The following is a 19,182-nucleotide window of genomic DNA, read 5'->3' on the forward strand; positions in this document are numbered from 1 at the left end:
AAGGGCACAGTCTTACAAAGGCTGGAAATCAGGGGAAAAGACAAGTGTTCTGTGCTGGAAAGAGAAAACACTTAACCTCTGTTTTATTCTTCTCATCTGTAAAATGCAAATAATAATGCATTTACAGGGTTACTGTAAGGATTAAAATTAAATAATATATGTACTACCGTCTAAAGAACACTAATATTTGGCTCTGTACTAATATCTTAAATGAACCTTTGTTCTTTGTCTTATCCTTAGGTTAAAATTATGGTAGAATACAGAGGGAAACATTAAAAGGCTTGGAAAGGCAAACTGGGGAATGACTATAAAAGGTCTTCAGAGCCAAAATATGAATTTTTGAAATTTGTTTTGACGTGCATGGTGAAACCACAAATGTTCTGCAGCAGGGAACTGATAGAATGAAGTAAGGAAAAAGAAATCAGAGAAACTAGTTTGGAAGCTTCCGCAAAATACCCTAGGGCAGATAACAGAAGTCTGAACTACGGAGCAGATATTAATAGAAAGAAGATACATTTGAGCACTATTCCAGAAGTATAATCAGTAAGACTTGGAAACTGAGTAGATTATAATAAGGGAGTGAAGCACTACAATGGCCAAATATTCAAGCCTGGATGATTTAAAAAATAGTAGCTCTTTATCAAGACATTGTATTTCTGGCTTGGAATACTCCTGCTTCACCCAGTATATATTACAAACGTTCTCACTCTCCTCACATATGCTCATGAATCTGACTTAGAAAGATCTCAGCGCTCTGCAGCCTTATGTTATTGCCAACTTATACTCCCAATTAGAATGAATATATCTAGCAAGGTGGGGCACATGGCTAACTACAGCCCTCTTAAGTGCAAATCCTATGGGCTCACTATCAAGAAGGTGGAGGACCAGTTAGCTTGGATTTAAGGACAATGTGCCTAGCTAAGGAAAGCTTTGCTCATATCATCAACTTTCTCCAGCAATACAAAAGGGTAATGGTATATGTAGAGACACATATTACAACTAATTTCTACCATCAGTGCAATTTGAAAAATAGCAGCAAACATTTACAGTTTATCTAAAGTCAATCTTAACTTTCCTGAAATCCCCCTACTGCAAGGAAATTCATCTAGTATTTATCCTACTATATGCTAGATATCAAGCCAGGTGTTTTATATGCTTAATCTCATTTAGTCCTCATATAGATAGTTTAAAATACGTTAATATTTTCATTATCCTACTTTACGGATGAGAAAACTAAAGTTCAGAAAAACTGGCTCAAACTCATGCAGCTCAAACATCATGGAACTGTGCAGAACGGATATCTTTACTTTGTTTAACCTGATATCAAATTGCAAGTCACTTTTTTTTCTTTTCCTTTTTAAAATTTTTTTCTGTCATGAAACACTTATTCATAAGTGTTCTCTAGCCCAATAGACCAGGCCATCAAAAATGCTACCTTTATAACATCTAATTCTCATTCCTCTCATGAAAAAAAGAAAAATATGACTTAAGTCCGTGTCTCAACAAAATAACAAATCAGCACATATCATGAACTTAAGATGCTTCATATGGATAACTGTAAAGGTTAAATTCTTATATGTCATGCATCTGGGAGCAAGAATACAGAAATTCTGATAGAAACTTCAACTCAGGATCCATGTAAACCTTCTCAATTCTAAACCAATAGCTTTACTGTCTCTTCTATCATCTGGGACAAGAGACTGAGGGCAACATTTGGTGTTTGGATCCGGAGCTTGTTACCTTACAATGTGCAGGGACATCTGTTCTTTCAGAGCTGGCAATGCACATCCGCTAATTAAACAAGTCTGCCAACTTGTAAAAATACAGTACCAGCAAATTCTTTCCCCAGCATTAGGGAAATATCATACCACCTCCTTCAATTAAAAAGCTTCCTGCCTCCCTGTCTAAACCATCAGTTTTTAAAAAATGAATTTACTATGCCCACATCCATGCCCAAAATTATCTCAGTTGTCTACAGCTCACCAGATTCTCAGAGGATGGGAAAAATTCCTGCCCTGAAGCTGCCATGCTTTGCTAGGGAAACATAAGCTCCTACTATTAAAGAAGTCTCAGGCATGAAGAGTCTGAAACCTGGAAAAAGCCCAAATCATGACGTAAGAATATAGCTTTCAGAAGTTTCTTAGCCTGAAATAGAAGAAATAGGCAGATGCAGACTCTCTCCTCCAGAAGGGTACATGTGGGCATAAGTGTTAATACTGAGAATGACTCATATGGAAGCTCAGTTTGACATGAGTTTCCCTGAAAAGAAGACACAAGTGAAAAGAACTGTCTTATCACCCAAAGTCTTTAAGTATGCTGCCCATTTTCTGCCAGCTATAAGATCTGTGACCAACCAGAATGAAACCCCAACATGCTCTTTATAATTTTGCCCATTTTAATCCCTTAAGCATGTTTCTGTTGCATACTACATACTGTCAAGATTTAATCTCTCACCTCATCTAAGCCCAGTGTACCCCCTTCTTACCCTTTTGATGTGATGGTTTATACTACACATTCCATAATGATATTAACACTTCTCTTGGACTCCACATGAGAATACACTCCTTAAACTGTGTCTACTTTGGCTGCCCTTAGACTCAGGGAAATTTTTTAATATCATCCAAGCCTGGTCTAGCCTCTTATGGCACCATCAGGTTTTCCCCAGTCCATGAAATAAATAATCAGGGTAGTACAGAAGGCAAAAATCAAACAAAACAAAACAACAGAAACTCAGACAGAACTGAGATCAAGTCTTAGCACACTCATTTATAAGATACAGGATAGGTGGCAAGTTATTAACTTCTTTAGATCTCTTTTATTTAATTTATAAAATATTATTGTGGTGATTAGGGATAGCACATATAAATTACTTAGCTTGATACTGGTGAGTACTCAATGAAAGGATGCTATTTACCATAATGTTAAGGACAATCAGGAACAGCACTGACAATGACCATTAGTACTAGTATTAACAATGAATTCAGTTTATAACTAAAGTTTGAAAGAATGAAGAACCTTCCTTTTCATGGGAAGTAAAGGCTCATAAAAATTAATGAAAGGATTGGTCAGTTTTGGAGGAGTTTGATTAAGAACGCTAAACATCCAGACTAGAAGCTAATAGGCAACGGAATTCACAACGTCTCTTGGCCCAAAGTAAACTGCTGCAGCTCCTTCTGCCACAGACTAAACATAGACTGTTACCATCAGTAGTGATCTCAGAGAGTAATATAAAGGAGGAAACTAAGACCAGAATAGGGAAACTAAGCTCATATCATTCAGCAGAACTAGGACTAAAAGGCAGGAGCTAGGAGCAAACAGTATTACAAAGACTAAGGAAGTGGACTTAGAAGCCAGTCGTTCTGGATTTGAATACGAACTCTACTACTGTGGAGATTAGGCAAGTTATTTAACTTAACTTATCTAGTTCCCAGTTTGTCTGTGAAAAGTGGCTCTAAAACAGTAACTTCCTCACATAGCTACTGTACAGCTTAAATGAGTTTATATGTGTAAAACACTTATTACAGCACCAAGCCAGGCATACAATTAGCTGTGCAGAAATACAACTTTTATTATTAGCAGTGGTAGCAGCTACCACCTGTCACCACTACCACTCAGCCTATGAGAAGAAATGAAGAGGCACTTTTCAATAGGCAGACTACACCTAAGGCATCACAATCACTTAAATAATAAAAATTCTGAGTCTTTTTGGAGATTGTTTTACCTAATATCAAAAACAAAAGTTTGAGATGACCCAAGGTTTCAAATGTTCATGCAATGCTTGAGTATCTGTCACAGGGTCTTTCTCTAAATGAATTTACTTGATCGTCTCTATTTCTTGCACTGTATCAGTGGCTCATTCTCCTGCACTCACGGTGGCTTAGACCATAAGCAAAACTAGAGAAACTTAAGCAATTAATTAAAAACAATCTTTACTGAGCACCTACTGTGAGTCCATTCCTGTGAAAGGGACTGGTATTTTTGAGAAAGAAATGGACAGGAAAAGAGCTTTCACATTAAAATTAGCCAAGTAAAATACTACAGTCCTTCCATAAGCTCTGTTCTTCTAGTAACGTACTCTCCTGGTTTGACTGGGGTTTTTACAAGGTTTATTACTTTTCCTTTCATGTCAGCTTTCTAAACTATATTTATTCCTCATGCATTTTAACAGAATGTTAAGTGCATAACCACTTCCATGCACAAAGGTCACTCAATAGCAAGACTGATTTTCAGGAAGTCAGTGGGGTTATCGCCTGACGTTTACCCACTCAGAGCATTTAAAGCACCTGCACACAGCTAAGGAAGACACTGGCACATCCCCAAAGTTGTATCAGTATGGGACACTTAAAACAGAAGGAAACATGTTTGTGGAAAAGGAAACTTTTGGCTAAACTAAGTTAAAGCAATAATAGGGCTTACTGGAAAAAATGTTTGCCTGTTGTTTCTTTCTCAAAAGCTTGCTGAAAGTTTCCCTTGACTAGGGGTGTAGCTCAGAGGCCCTAGATTCAATCTCTAATACCTTAAAAAAAATACCTGTGATCATCACATTTGGGTAATACCTATGCTATCAACATGACTCACAGAATATAAAGTGGAAAAAAAAAATCCAAGCCTTTTCCCAAGGGACTTCTACTCACCTCACTCAACTCTTTTACAGTTCATTTTTCTGCATATATGTGATCATTTAATCACAAGGTGTTTTCTATTTGGTTTTTGCAGTACTAGGGATTAAACTCAGGGCTTCCTTGGCAAGCCCTCTACCACTGAGCTATATCTCCAGCTCTAATCATGAGATTTTTGATTAATGGATTAAGAAGCAGGTACTGGGAATAATAGATGGGATGAGAATTTGGAAAATGCTGAGAAACACCACTTAGGGTTATCAAAGCAAAGCAAAGCAACACTTAGGTCCCTTTCAGCTTTACCTTTATCTTGTAATTGCGACCTCTCATAGAACAACTTTTATTTACTCAATATCAGAAACTTTTTGTACATCACTCTTTTTTTTTTGGTACCTGGGATCGAACTCAGGTCCTTGAGCTTTCGAGGCAGGCGGCACAACCACTGAGCTAAATCCCCGGCCCTTGTACATCACTCTTATTCTCAAAATTATGTGACAAATGTTATTCCTCTTTACAAGTAAGGAAAACAATGTTCTGAGAAAAGCAACCTATCCGAGGTCTAAAAACTGGTTAGTAGAATACTGACCAAAATGCCCATGTGTAAATGAAACCAGCCATAAAACCATACTGACACAAATGTGACTGCCATGCCCCCCTGGCACAGGCTGGCTGATGGGTTGGAACCAACATCTAGGAATGACTTTTAAACCTGACTTTTCTACCAAAGGACCTAATGGAGGGAGTGTTACAAAGGAAGCGCATCAGCATGTGCATGGAAGATGATCCATTTCAAGAACCTTGTAAACTTTTCGCTTCCAACCACTCTCCAGACATAGGCGTAGGGAATTTTAAGTGTTGGAAAAGTTCTTCTATTAAAGCTACATAATGTAATCCAGGAGTCAAATGGAACAAGGTTTTGAATTCCTCCTTAACTCCTTGCTATGTAGCCTAGGTTAAATCATTTAATTTATTAGTTTTCTCACCTATAAGGAATAACAACTAGATTGTTGCCAAAATTGCGGCAGGATTTACAGAGATAAGCACTCAGCAAGTACAACTATTTATATTTTTAATAAATTGAGGCTGACAGGACAAGTGCTTGACCGAGGTCACTTAGAAAATAAGCAGCAAAGTAAAGAGTTTGGACTTCAAGCTTCTGATTTCAAGGTTAACTCAATTCAAATTACATATTATTGTCAGGAGTATGTGTGGCCATTCCAGCTAAGTCTCATCTGGATTTGTTTCTAAAGTAATTTTGACAATACGATACCTAGTCTTTCTGGTGACGAAGCTAATTCTACTATTCTGTCACAGAGGAAGGAAGCGCAAAGGACATCATTTAGAACAGTAGTTACTCTCCTTCAAATTACAACTGCCCTCCGCCTGAGATCTGCTTTATGGTGTATTTTGAAGCCAATGGACTCATCCTATAGGCCCTTGTACCTCATCAAGCTTGCTATTCTCAAGGTCCTCCCCTTACTATCCCACTGGTCCTGGTCAAAGAGCAAGCCAAGAACAGAGTCCAGGGCTCCTCCCTACCCAAACAGAGAGATCTATATACACCCCCTTTAGAATTCACTTTGATATTCGATGATTCCCACTGGGTCATCCTCTTCTTCATTAAGAGTCTTGAGAAAACAAGACTAAGCAGAGCCCACCAAAAAAAGCAACAAAGAAGGTGAGAATATACATTATCAGGGTCTGGATATGAGCTTAACTCTGTCATTACTATGTCACTAAAATAGATTTAGATATATAAATGGGCTATTATGAAAACTGAATGAGAGGCAGCTTGGGCAACTTAGTAACATAGCAAAAAACCCCGTCTCTTAAAAAACAAAACAAAACTGAGTAAGAAAGTGATAGTAAAAACTAAAAACTGCCGCAATTTGAGCACTTACTATGCACTCAACACTAGGTACCCTGATTTAGTTCACTAAATCCTTATAATATCTTCAGTTCTGCCATTAATTCAAGGCATTAAAATGTAAGTAACTCACTCAAGTCCACAAGGTCAGGAAAAGATAGAGCCAGGATTTGAACCCAGAGTATCTGACTGTAGAGCAAGGTGTCTCAATTTGGCATTACTGACATTTGTCGTCAGATAATACTTTGCTGTGAAGGCTCTTCCATGCATTGTAAGATATAATAGTGTCTCTGGTATCTACCCACTAGAGGCCAGTAGTACCTTGACACCTGCGACAACTAAAAACATTTCCAGTCCTTGCTAAATGTCCTCTGAGGGACAAAATTACTCCTGGTTAAGAAATACTGTTTTAGAACATGGCATAGGTCTGAAGGCACAATACATAAGTCCCCTTGGCTTTTGTCTCTCTCTCAGCCCAAACATTTCATTCACAGAGCCACTGCCTCTTTGAGCTATAATAAACCTTACAGGATTAATGTTCTACTCGTTTCCACCCAGGTCTCACACATCTGCTATCACAGCTTGGGGGTACAAAGGGAGGGGTAGGCACATAACTTTGAGTCGTTTCCTACCTTAAGTCTCTAGCTTTGACCATCCTCTTCTCCAAAGCCCAACACTTTCATCAAGCAGTAGAAAGAGTAGGATGGTTAAAGGAGCTAGTGGCAGTACCATGCATATCTTAGAATAAAGGATCTTGGATAATAAGTGAAGAAGACTCTGCCTTTCACAGGGAATGTCTACGACTTTATTCCTAAATCCTTGAACTCTGTTAAAACTTCACACACTCATACACAGTTTCATAGGTGATTTTTAGGTGATTAGGTCCCCCAAACTCCTCCTGCTTTCCATGCAGAGAGGTCAAGAAAATTCCTTTAGTAGCCCAAGAAACCAACCCACAAATCTAACCCAAAGTCTTTCAATTCCATGGCCCAGTTAAGGCATCCCTATTCCACCATTTCAATCTTCTCTAAACACTGTTCCCAACCCTCTTACAATTTAGAATTTTGAGCAATATATTGCAGTCTCACAACCCTCACCTATTATTCACTCATGTGCCCCAAATCCCTCTGACATATTCTTTAATTCCTGTTTCAAATCTCTGTAGTCTTCAGTCCTGCATCCCAGCTAAACGCCCCAGTCCTACACCTCAGATTTCTGCCCTGTCTCAATCTGAACCCCATCTCCTGCATTCTATCAGGCGCTGTGCCGCCCTCAAACCCTACTCCTTCCTCCTTCCAACCTCATGTGTTGGTTTCAAACCTTTGCCATGTCCTTCTTTTAGCTAACAGGATACTGTTTCCTACTGATTCTCCCTGGAACTCATCCCTCGATCCCCTCAGATCCTGCTCCGGAAATCCCTTTCTCGTTAGCAATTAGACTGTTTGCTCTGATCTCAGATCTTGTTCCCCAGCCCAAATTCCTATCGCCCCCAGGTTTCCTCAAAGCTCCTGAGATTTCTCACTTCGAATCTCATCAGAGCCTCCCAATCCCATCATATATCTGAAATTTGTGTACCCAGACCCTTCCAGTCGCCTCATTCTTTCCTATCTCCAGACGCTGCACCCTGTCTCTCCTCAGGGGCCCTATATTACTACCTCACACGTCCAGAGATGCAGCCACTGCGAAGCTTCGCAGAGCCCCTCACTCCCCTCCCCCTGCTGCATCGCCTCGGATCTCCCCGGCCCCAGCAGCCAGCTCCTCACAGCCCCACCCCCACCCCCACCCCCACCCACCACTGCCCCTCAGATCCAGTCCTCAGACTCTGCCATTCGGGCATGCGCCCCCCCCCCCCCCCCGCAACCTGCTCTGCCGCTCAGCCAACGCCCTGGACTGTGGCCGCAGACCCGGGTCCCCAACCCTCCTTCCCGCCCCCTACCTGACCGCCCGCGGCTCCGACACGTCCACCGCAACCAGCCCATCCGCCCGCCGCCCTACGCGCCTGCGCCGCGGCGCGCCCCCTCTTTGGGTGCCAATTCGTAGGGCCGTCTGTCAGTCACTGCGCCCCGCCCCTTCCCGAGGCATGCTGGGGCTTGTAGGCATGCTGGGGCTTGTAGGCCTGCAGGCCCAGCTCTCGGCGCTGGCGGCGCTGGAGGTGCAGACTTTCTGCCCCTTTTTTAGAGGCCTTGGCCTCACCTAAAACAGCTTCCCTTCTTCTTCGCATGAATGAAGAAACTGAGACCCTTGGCCAAAAGAGGCCTGCCCGAGTTCTCTCAGCGAGTCGGAAGCCAAGCCGGAACTCATGGGTCTGACTCCATCTCAAGGTCTTAACCTCTTCACTTAACCCCCGTGACCTTCAAGAGCATTCCTCAAAAGAGCCTAGACACCTAGCAGAAAGGCCTCTCTGAACCTCAGCTTTCCCATCCAAGAAATGGGGCAAGGGAAGACAAACACAGAACCTGGACTCTCTTCGAAAGACAGTGCCTCTGGACCTGTATTTCTGCCTGTGACACGCCCCTTTCTAGAGACAGATGATCTAAGAAGTAAACTGTTTCTGTGAAGGAGTCTCTTGTCTACTCAGCTGGAAGGTCAGCTGCAGAGGTAGATATGGGAAACACTGTAGCTACTATGCCTGCACCCTGAAGCTATCGGGGAACCCAACCGAAGTCCAGCTTTGGGGAGTGGGGCAGGAGGGAAGCCTTACCATGTGGGAGGTGATCCTCCCTCCCTACTGCCTGGCCAGGACCTGCAGTCCCTAAGGTAGTTTGGGGCCAATCACCTGCTCATATTGTATAGTTTAGGAGCAAAAGGAGTCTGAAGTACTGTAATCTCTGCTTGGTTTTGAAATTTCACATAGCAATGTGACCCTGCACAATGATTAAACAAAAACAGTAATAAAACTAACGTCTTTAAGGGCTTTCTGAGTGGACACAACTATACACTTCACCGGCATAGCTAACTTAATCTTCGTTAACAGCCATCTAAAATAAGGTGACTGATTGCTATGCGATTAAATAACAAGGGCACTAGCTCCTAAATGTGAGGACCTAGATTTAAACCCAATTCTGAGAGCCGGGCATGGTAGCCAATGCCTGTAATCCCAGCTACTTAGGAGGCTGAGGCAATAAGATCAGAAGTTTAAAGACGTCCTCCCTCAAAATAAGATTTTAAAAAGGCTGAGAGTGTGGGGCAAGGATTTAGCTCAGTGGCTCTGCCACCTGCCTCGAGAGCGCAAGGACCTGAGTTCAATCCCTGATACAAAAAAAAAAAAAAAAAAAAAAAAATGCTGAGAATGTACCCAGTGGTAGAGTACCTGCCTAGCATGTGCAAGAACTGAGGTTCAATCCCCAGGACCTCAAAATTAGAAAGAAAAAAAAAATCTAAACCCAATTTTGCGAATCCACCCTCTTATCTTTGTTTAATCTTTTCCCCCATTTCTTTATCTCTAAATGAAAATGGGACTTGGTATGAGGATTAATCAAGATTATGACTGATTTGCAGTTGGTTAGTAATAACTTTTTAAAAAATTGTAATTAGTTCTTACATATTCTGTGCTGCTGGTTCCATAATTCCCAGCCCCCAGAATTTCAGGTATTAGAATGAAGAGGAGGTTTGACTGACATATTTCATGCCCCTTTGAGCAGACCACTCAGGGGACTCAGGACTCCTTGGTTGACCTACTGCTCTTGGAAGCCTCAACAATGGACTTATAATCAAGGGCTATCTGGGGTTTTGGCAGATAGACCATGAATAGATTGAGTAAAAATTGGACTGAGAAAAGATCCCAGTTGGGCACTGCAGGGCTTACATCACATTTTGATTGGAATTGGCAGCTGATGGATACAGGGAGAACCTTGTAAAGACAGAGGAAAAAGGTTTTGCTTTCCTGACCTTCCTGTGCTCCTGGCAACTGGTGTGTTCACTGCATCAGGACTTGCAGTTTGATGATTTCTCCCAAAGCACATACTAGTTGGGTTTTAATTATCTATTACCTATCATCATTACCAGTTAGATGTGAACTCCCTGAAGGACATTGCTGTTTGCATTCACATCTATATCCATAATGCTCAACAGCATATAAGTAAGATTTTCTGAGTAAATGAGTTGGACAGGGAAATGTGACCTAAGGCAAATCACGTTTCCTATTTTTCCTAGAATTATTCCAGCAACAAAATGACTCAGTGGCATCAGTCAGGTAAGAGTTGGCCGTTCATTGAGCATCCTTAATATGTCAGATACTTCATAGATACATCACAGTCTCCTTAGCAATTCCTTAAGTAGACAGGAGTAGCTTCATGTTGCAAAAGAGCTAACAGGAAGATTAAATCGCTCACTTAAAGCCAACAAGTAGGAAGTGGTACAGCTAGAGTACAAACCCGGTCCTATTAGCCCATGACACGCTCTGAAGCACCACCCCAGAACTACCCATATTTAAGGATACAATCTGCTTTCCATTTTACTGAGTAGAGTTTATAAAATTCAAAAAAGAGAGATGGTAATGCTTAGGAAATCAGGGAATGCCTGGTGCATTATGGCTCTCTTTATGACCACATAGTATAATTCTCTCAAGGCAAAGATTCTCACTTTATGCTGTTCTGAGCATTGACACCAGAAGAGTGGGAAATGCTGTCTGCCTTGGATTTCTATCATGTTGGAGGCTCAGTTTGGCTTATTCCACTGGAAAGGCAGGGGCAGGGGTGTGGGGTGTTTTTACCAGATATTCTGTTATAGGTGGGAGGTATGAGAGAGTTGCTATCAAATGGTTTCTAACTTATTTTCCCTTCTAAAACTAGGCAGAGAGAATTAGTGGTCTCCTGAAAACCACAGTTAACAGCCCCAAAATGCAATTCAGAACTGTTTGCACATATGTGCACACAAGCACTCACATACACACTCACACACACACACACACATATAGTATCTATCGATGTTCTCAATCACAGAGAAGAAATAATGGTACTCCTGAAAGTCTGAGGATAAAACTCAAGTATGCCTTTAAAAAACCTCTTCTCTCTTAAAAAAATGTGTGTTTATTTGACTGTTTTCTTTTAATGTTTAAATTACTTACCAATTGAATTAATTACTACACTTCCCACAAAAATTGCAGAGTGAAATAAGCACTCTGGGGATCTCTACTCATTTTTCTCCTATAGCTTTGCATATACTGGCACAATATTAGCATTCCTCTTACACAGAGACATTTAAAAAATACTCTTTGTGGAGTCTTTACTCTTTATTCAGCATTTTAATATAATGGTTTTTCATTTAACATTTAAACCACCTGTATCAGTTTCTTTGGACTGCAGTAGCAAATTGCCACAAACTAGGTGGCTTAAAACAAGTCAAATTTATTCTCACGGTTCTGGAGGCTAGAAGTCTGAATTCATGGTGTCAGCAGGGTCATGCTCACACCAAAGCCTTTAAGGAAGACCTTGCTTATTCTAGCTTCTGGTGGCCTCAGGCATTCTTTGGTTTGTGAACACAAGTCATAGTGGTTTAAGGGGCTGTTCCACTCCAGTATGAAGTCACTTTAACTAACTACATCTGTGACATTCTTAATTCCAAGTAAAGTCTGATATCCTGGGAGTTAGGCCTTTAACAAATCTTTTTGGGAGGAGACAGTTGACTGAATATTGTTTCCTTCATTTCTAAAAAATATCTCTGGTATTTGTTCACTTTAAAATAGGGCTACCTGACTCACACTATTGTTGGGAACAAAATGAGATATTGGATATGCTGAATATTTTGCCTCACATGTACTTTCAATATTTATTGTATTGCATTTGTTATGAAAATAAGTTTGCTTATTAAGTACCCCATTGTGTAGAAAGAGGAGAGGGCTTTGTAATAAGATAAAACTTCAATTGCACATGCCTGGAAGATATTTTGGGATAGATGAGAAGATGATTTGAAGTAATGCTTGGCAACTTGTTGCAACAGAAAAAACATTGTGACCTTGGGCAACTTAGCATCTTTGTATTTCATTTTTCTCCTCCACAAAATTGGAATAATAGTAGTCATCCATCACATAGAAATATGAATATTAGATGACTTAGTAGATCTAAAAGGCTTAGAGCCCTACCTGGTAACAAATAAGTGCTCTGTGAATGTTAACTATTATTGGCATTAATCGTATTGTTACTAATGTCATCACTATTCTCAACAAAATAAGTCTCCTTTTCTCCCTCACTCACAACTTAATTATGAGGTGAAGAGGAATATTTTGCTGACATAATAGAAGGAAGAAACTGTTAGGAATTTAAACTCTCATAAATCCTAACCAAATTTGTCTGAATCTAGAGGTTTACAATTATTTGAATTTTCGTGAAATAATGTAAAATTACACAGATATTCCTTATTTAACCACCCACCTGTTCAAGGACTGGACTTACACCCTACCGAGGTGCGCTGTTTGGACATCTCACTTGACTTAGGACCCACATTCAGACTTGCGACACAGGAACAAGAGTGTCAGCACAGCTTTGTGAGGGCTTCTTCAACAGGACAGTACAGTACTGTAATTTTTGCTGATTGTACTGTACAGTACTGCACTTGTACATTCTGTTATACATTGCAGTAAGCAAAGTCATCAAGTTGGAGTTTCCTTTGACCATTTCTTTGTTGTTAATATGCATACTATATATATAATTCCTCATAATGACCAATTCATTGAAGGACCTGGTTACAGAAACGGAATGTCTGTATCTGTGTACCTGTATCGCTAATCTGTCACTTCATAACAACTCAAAAGTTTGCCACTTCAAACAACACATACTTAATATCTCACAGATTCTGTGTGATTCACAAATCCAAGCACAACTTAGGTGGGTTCTTTGCTTCACAGTGTCTTACAAGGCTGCAATCAAATTATTGGCTAGGATTGAGGTCTCGTCTGGAGGCTGGACTGGGAAGTATCATTTACAAGATCACTTATGTAGCTGACTAGATTCTGCTATGACTGAGGGCCTCAGTTCCTTGCTGGCTTTTGGCCAGTGTCTGCTCTCCATTCCTTGCCACACAAGCCACTCCATTAATGATTTCCCTTCATCAAAGCCCGTAAGAAGGAGTCAGCTAACGAGATAGAAGTCACACAGTCTTTTGTAACTAATCACACAAGTGGCTCCTCCTCCCTATTATCATATCCTATTGGTTAGAAGCAAATTATTCAAATGGAGGAGGTTATAACAGGCAGTGTATATCAGCAGGTGAGATTGTTGAAGACCATCTGAGAGGCTTTTTCTTGCCTCTTACTTTCCTTCCATTCCTTTTTTTCCTCCTTCCCTCTCTTACTGTGTTTTTATTTGTGCCTGTTTGTCTGTCTGTACAGCTACCTATCTAGTTCTACAGTTTGGTGAAAAGGACTCATTCTCCATATGCCATATTTCATACCTGTATTTTTCTAGCCAACACCTGATCCGTGCTACTTGCTCAGTAGATGCTTGAATTCAATTTAAATTTTGTGAATGAAAGAGTTTGAAAAGATTCAACTTTACCACCTTAATATAATCATCACAAAATATAATCATATATATAAATGTAAAAATTTACAGAATTCTCCTTAGCACGTCATACATTCTTAATGATGACGCTAGGTATCCAACAAGTGTTTTTCCAATAAATATAAATTTGATATTTTATTTATCTAATATGAGAAAATGTTTGAAATCATTTTTTTCCAGCCTTTGTATCTGTCAAACTGGCTACATAAGAAATTTGTCAAGTTGACAATCTCATCTTTGAACAAATAAGAATGAATAAGTGTCTTTGTACAGGGAGATTTTTTTTCCTTTTCATTTTTTTCTTCAGCTGATATGGCAACAACTAATTCAGAATTTTGAAGCTTTATTTTAATATCATATACATTTATGTTCACTGACTAGGTCCAGTTTGCAATGATTTGAACTAGTGTGGAGGATTAAAGACCACATCTATCCTAGCATTGAAGGCTCACCCGGAGCACATTCCTTGTGTAGTTTCACCAGTCTCAATCTAACTTATTGCTAAATGAAGGCTGCTGGGAATTTTTTCATGTGCCTTATTTCTTCCAAGCCCTGCATCTCAGCCCCAGGGCCAGATTTCTTCCGTTTTTGTTTTTTTTTTGGTATTAAATTCTTTTATGGGTACATTGTAGGTATACAACGCAATTACATTTCTCATTGGGAATTGTACCTTTACATAATGCATCTTGGTTCTTATTTTTTCCCCATTCCTAGCCCTCCCTTCACCCCCTCCACCCTTCCCTATTTACAAAGACTTTATTTCCATTTTTTCCATTTCTCATCATTTTTTCCTTTCCCTTCTTTCCTTCCCCCTGCCCCTCCCACTACCCCTACCCCTTTGGACCTTTTCTTCCTATTTTACATTATCGATTATTCACTCTAATCATTGGTACATTTTAGGTATACAATATAAAGACATTCATCATTGGAAATTTGCACCTTTACATAGTCTCTCTTGGTTCTTATTTTTCACCCTTGCCCAGCCCTCCCTTCAACCCCTCCAGTCCTCCCTATTTACAAAGATTTTGTTCCTATTTTTCCATTTTCTCATATTAATCCCATTCCCTTCTATCCTTTCCCCTAGCCCTCCCACTTCCTTCCCCTTTGCCCCTTTTCTTCCTATTTCACATTACCTATTATACTTTTTTTTTTTTTTTTTTTTGGCTCCAGGATTTTTACCACCTTTTCTTTTTCTGATGGTTTTCACTAACCCATCAAATGACATCTGCAAGACTAGCTCTATACCGAGACAGTCACCTTTGTCCAGTCTCCTCACATATCCTTTTCATGTCATTGCTTATCTAATAGGTTATTTTTATTTCCTAAAAATAAAAAAGTAATGTTATTTTAAAATTTAAAACATAATGCATGAGAAATCATTGATAAACTGGGCTTTATTTAAAGACTTCTGCTCTGCAAAAGACAATCTGAAGATAATGACAACATATGCCACAGATTCGGAGAAAATCTGCAAAAACCGATAATGCACTGTTAGTCATCTGATAAAGCAGTTATTTAAAATACACAGCTAGCTATTTTAAACATAATATAATTATAAGATATAGTAGTTCATACTCAAAATTTTTAAAAATTTGAACATAAAAATTGGCTTTTAAAATCTTTTTAATTGTGCCTATATTTAAATAAGGATAAAAATGCCCATATGTTGTACTAGGTCTCTTTTAATTTATAAAGGTTACACACTTTTGACAATTCTGTTATTTGTTGAAGATACCATTTCATTTGCCCTTTAAAATGTTCTGTATTAGGGCTGGGGATTTAGCTCAGTGGTTCCAACACCTGCCTCGCAAGCACAAGGTTCTGAGTTTGATCCCCGGTACCAAAAAAAAAAAAGAAAAAGAATTGTCTATCTAAATTGTTCTGTACCAGTCAGGCATAGTGGCACACACCTGTTATCCCAGCACTCAGAAGGCTGAAGCAGGAGGTTTGCTGTGAATTCAAGGCCAACCCGGGCTATGTAGTGAGTTCAAGGCCAGCCTGAAATACATAGTGGCAGCCTGTCTCAAAAAAACCCAATAAACAAACAAACAAACAAACAAACTGTTCTACATTGCAAATTTAACTGATTGCTTCCTTGTAGTGTTATTTAATTTATGGCTGTCTTTCAGGAATTCATCACTTGTTTTCATTTCCTGGACTCCTTTTATAGAATGATGAATACTATTCACCCCTTTCTCTGAATAATATTTTTGATTGCATAACAAATACATTGGAGGCTGGGGATTTAGCTCAGTGGTTCCGCTCCCTGCCTTGCAAGCACAAGGACCCGAGTTCAATCCCCATTACCAAAAAACCCCCCAAAATCCCATAGGAACTACAAAAGAAACTATATCAAGATATTGTCATCAAAATATTGTTTAAATGTATTAATATATGTACTCCTTTATTGGTGACAAGCTCTATGGATAGTCTAATATAATTTCTGAGTAGAACATAAATATTTTGAGATATTTGTGATAGCTGTAATGTGATACAAATATATGCAAATTCAATCATGTCAAAGGCATAGACTATTTTGCTACTACAGTATGTTGCTTGCATTCATAATTTAGGGTAATGCCACATTACAGTACAAAGATTTTTTTCCACATTCATGAACCCCTGAATTGTCTCCATGGGTTTAAGGAGTACCACTTAAAATACACAAGAGATGTCGTGTGCTTCCTATGAGAGCATAGCAGGACTTAATGTCTAGTTATAGTATAGTTACTCATGATAAGTGATCAGCACATTCAGTTGCTGTCAGTTTGATCTATTCATTAGAAACTTTCCCTTTAGCCTTCCTTCTAATGGTTTTAGGATTCATTGATGATAGTTGTCTACATCTGTTACTTTTTTAGATATTGTTGTATACAATAATTTTATAATTTTATCATTCTTTCTGCCTTTATTACCAGTAATATTTCCATAAAAATGTAGTTGCCTTGAAATCCAGTTCATATGATAAAAACATGAATAATACTTGACTCTGATTAATTTCAGAATAATATATTGATCTCCTAGCAACCTCTAATAGTGACCAATGAGCTTTGTTCATTGGTCATTGGTTTATTTAGTTTTGGATTAGGTTTTAACGTAATTGAAGTTTACCTTTAGAGAATATTATGAATTGATGGAAATATGTTTCTTTGATGAATTTCAGTCTTTTGGTACCATTATCTTTGATGTTCAAATTGTTTCATGTTAGGCTGATATAAGCCCTTTTATGTTGGTTTCCATGTCCTTTTGAAATCACACTATTAGTCTTGAGCTTGCCTTTTGGTGTAGCAAAACATCGTAGGCTTGGCTTGAGCTGTATTTGTTCCAGACCTGGAATCGGGAATTTTTCAAGAATCTTTTTTTCTTTTCATTTTTTAATGGAAAAGGGTATTTTGAAATCAGTATTGGGGCATTAAATTCATTCATTTCTAGTAGATTGTCTTCTAGGCTTTTCAGTGGACAGATGGTTCTACTTAAAATTTCAGGTTACAGAATTTTTCTTTAACTTCTTTCACTTTATATCTAGACTGTGTTAGGCTGAAAATCTTAGTTCTTAATGTTGGTAACATAATAGCTTTATTGTGAAAGCCAAAAATATGCACATAATAGTTTTAAAATTACAATACCAGTGTTACAACTGTAGATAAGATCATTAAATCTAGTTTAAAATTATTTGCAGATCTTTTGTTTGTAGTATTTATCACTAAGCATATAACACCCAAATACTACATGATAAAGCCTCTTGAAATGATTTTCTCTATTTAGTTTTGTCAACAATTTGATACACAGTTGAGTTTTTCAGTTTGTATGTAATTTAGAAGGACAAGTTTTATCTTTTTTATCTTTTAAAAAAGTACACAAAAATTTGTGTGTGATTGTAAAGCTAACATGAGATATACAGAAAGACTCTGGATCTTTGTTATCTTGCTTGACCTTGTTTCTTGTGTTCCCTTATAGGTAACCATATTATTAGTTTGGTTAATAATTTCAATTTTTTAGTGAAAGATATATGTATATATATATATATGTGTGTGTGTGTATGTATATGTGTGTGTGTGTATTTTGTGTCAAAAAAGGGGAGAAATATATTATTTCCCAGGAAAAGCACTATAAACACTACTGAGTGCATTGCTTTTTTCCAATTTAATAAAGTAGATTTTCCTTTGTTTTATATCACATATGATAAAACACTGTTTGATTCCTTTTTAAGTACACAGTATCTACCCTACTTTTAGATACACCATAGTTTTCAACAAGTTTACTTTCAATTTTCCATAGATTTTTCTTTTAGGAGCTTTATTGCTCATCACTATGGTGTAATGGGTAGAAGTAACAGAATTTATATGTTCAAATACAGTTTATAACATCCTAGACCTGAATCTCTAGCAATAGAGCATGGTGAGAGGCAGCTTAATATAGTGAAAAAGTACTGAGAAATAAAGATAGGTGGAAATGTCAGTTCAGTTCTTCTTGAACCCCTTCTTTTATCACCATTAAAAACAGTAATGAAACCAACCTCTCATAGCTGCTAGGATTTATAGAGACCAAGTATAATAATGTATGCAAAACAAGTAGCAGAATATCTAGCCTGGAATACGTGCTTATAAGAGTGTAGCAATTGTTAATATTTATTTTACCGATCATGTCAATTTTAAGACACAATTTCTGATGAGTTTCAACTTTTAAATTTTAATTTAATTTTGCTTTTTGTTAGACGAGCTCATTAGCCTCCTCCACCTCTAGCAGCACAGCTACAGAGAAAAGGGCAGCTAATAGGAGAAGGAACTCACAATTGAACATGTTATGGAATGCCTGTTAGTATGTTTTAAAATGATCTTTTAACTCTAGCATTGTCAAGATTTTGATAAAAATAGAGAAGTGAGAAAGAAAGACTGAGATGTTCCTATTAAAGTGGTCAGAAGGTTATGATTCTATTTCCTAATGATTCCTCTAACCAAAGGCAATAGCTGCCCCCACCTGAGGTTCACACCCTCTTGGAGGTTTGGTGCTGGCAACCTCCTGGCACAGGAGGGTCTTGTGTGCTTTGTTGGTGTGCTTACCTGCCTCTAGGTCATGTCCAAGAAGGACAATCTGGGAGTTTTCATTTAACCAATGCATTAGTATCTCAGAGGCCTCTTGTTCCCTAAGCTCTGTCCAAGAATGATCCTTTGACCTACAACTGGAAGGAAGAGGAAGGAAC

At 38.7% G+C, this 19,182-nt stretch overlaps 2 protein-coding genes across 27 annotated transcripts in view; one reads left to right on the top strand and one right to left on the bottom strand.

Annotated features, from left to right (window-relative positions):
- Trim32 (tripartite motif containing 32) overlaps positions 1–8,501 on the bottom strand; it is a 78,265-nt gene extending 69,764 nt beyond the window's left edge. For 3 of the 12 annotated variants that reach the window (XR_015439768.1, XR_015439769.1, XR_015439766.1), the window contains exon 1: positions 8,423–8,485. The gene's annotated coding sequence lies outside the window, so the exon portion shown is untranslated. Of the gene's footprint in view, positions 1–7,118; positions 8,193–8,422 lie in introns of those variants that run through there. The other 9 variants (XR_015439767.1, XR_015439771.1, XR_015439772.1 and 6 more) reach the window with 6 other exon arrangements.
- The window catches only part of Astn2 (astrotactin 2), a 908,742-nt gene that overhangs the window by 687,724 nt on the left and 201,836 nt on the right, over positions 1–19,182 (top strand). The gene's annotated exons all lie outside the window — the stretch shown is intronic.

Source organism: Heterocephalus glaber, unplaced genomic scaffold (assembly GCF_053883595.1).
Source record: "Heterocephalus glaber isolate CG9 unplaced genomic scaffold, H.glaber_assembly_v1.0 deba00001479, whole genome shotgun sequence".
Classification (NCBI taxonomy): Eukaryota; Metazoa; Chordata; class Mammalia; order Rodentia; family Bathyergidae; genus Heterocephalus; species Heterocephalus glaber.